The sequence below is a fragment of the Chiloscyllium plagiosum genome, unplaced genomic scaffold (assembly GCF_037043375.1).
Source record: "Chiloscyllium plagiosum isolate Xiang-an unplaced genomic scaffold, Cpla_swu_hap1 HiC_scaffold_51, whole genome shotgun sequence".
Taxonomy (NCBI): domain Eukaryota; kingdom Metazoa; phylum Chordata; class Chondrichthyes; order Orectolobiformes; family Hemiscylliidae; genus Chiloscyllium; species Chiloscyllium plagiosum.
In genome coordinates, this window is record NW_028270189.1 from 9,831,387 (window position 1) to 9,832,940 (window position 1,554).

At 44.1% G+C, this 1,554-nt stretch overlaps 1 non-coding gene across 1 annotated transcript; it reads left to right on the plus strand.

Annotated features, from left to right (window-relative positions):
- Nucleotides 1–1,239: 1,239 nt before the first annotated feature.
- trnav-cac (transfer RNA valine (anticodon CAC)) lies at nucleotides 1,240–1,312 on the plus strand. Its single transcript has one exon. It is a non-coding gene; the product is annotated as a tRNA-Val (tRNA).
- Nucleotides 1,313–1,554: the final 242 nt, after the last annotated feature.

The following is a 1,554-nucleotide window of genomic DNA, read 5'->3' on the forward strand; positions in this document are numbered from 1 at the left end:
TTCTGGCGAATGGGAAAATCGTTCCAATGAATTTCGGTCTCATATATTATTGAATTTCTCCTATTTCCTTCATTTCCGTCCTGGAGAAATCGGAAGGGAAAGGTAGTCTAATCGAGACTGTGATTGGTGAAATTCACTTTTTATGGCCAATTCTTATTATGTTCTTTCTTTCTCTCTTTTCAGCATTGTCTGGGAAGTGGTGGTGCATTAAGGCTGCAGTATGTTTGAAAGAGGAGTTTGGAATTGCCCTGTTGTTAGTTGTGAGATTACTTTATGACTCATGCCCTTGGACTGTCTCACATTTAGTATTCATGCATCCCTGTGTCTGAAAATGCATTTGGTTTGCCAGTTTTGTTTGTGTTCCGTGTTAAATGCTTTCTGTTTTGCGATTCGCTCAATACATTTCGAGTTAAAAGGGTTTCTGAGGTAACTTCCAGCAGCAAAAATCCAAAAACTGAGGATGTGGGGAAATTTCACAGATTATGGTCAGTCGGAGCTAAAGTAAGGAAGTCGTTCGTTTCTGTAGTGTTTCACAATACTACCTTTCCCGTGAGCAGTCGAACAGACTAAATGATTGTGCCACAGACTGCGACGGCAAACTCCGCTAAAAAGTGATCCTTTAAAGCCGGTGTAAGCAACACGACGTTATTGGGGTACACAGCGTGGAAACAGATACTTCGGTGTATCTCGTCCATGCTCACCACATAGCCAAAATTAAACAAGTCCCGTTCCCCAGCATTTGGCCCCAATCCCTCTAAACCCATCCTATCCAGAAATCATCCGATTACCTTTGCAATTTTCTGAGTGTAATAGCCTCCTCCACTTCCTCTGGTAACTCATTCCAAACACACACAACCTTCTGTGTGGGAAATGTGCCTCAGGTCCTTTGTCAATTTCAGCCCACTCACCTTAAACCTATGCTCTCGAGTTTTCAACTCACACCAACTTGGGTAAAACACGTAAATACTCAGTTTACCACCCTTCCATAAGGTCATGTCGCAGCCGTTACGCTGCAGGGAAAGTCGTCCCAGCCTATTCCACCTCGCCCTACGGATCCAAACATTGACGACATCCTTGTCTATATTTTGTCATCAATTTCACGTGTCTTTTTTTAATGTTTTCAAGATGTCAGTTACGCTGGACAACAACGAGCTCTGGCAAACAGAAAGGTGAAACGAGGAATGGCTTCAACTTTCAGTGCTGGATGCCACTGAGCCGCAGCACGGGCACCAGCGGCTTGTTTCTGTAGTGTAGTGGTCATCACGTTCGCCTCACACGCGAAAGGTCCCCAGTTCGAAACTGGGCAGAAACTGCTTTGTTCTTCAACTGCTGCCTTTTCCATGGACAAGAACGGAGCTTCCTTGCTTGCTTTCCCATCTGCAAACCTGCCTTCGAATTTGCTGGAACAAATCTGTTCTCGTAGTGAAATGTAATGCAATTCCATTTCATGACTGTGCAGAGCATTGTAAAGCTTTTCTGCAACCTGGTTCTGATCATATGCCATTCTGTTTGAGAGTGTAGTTACCGCTTTCTGATCCTTCCACGAAAAGCAGT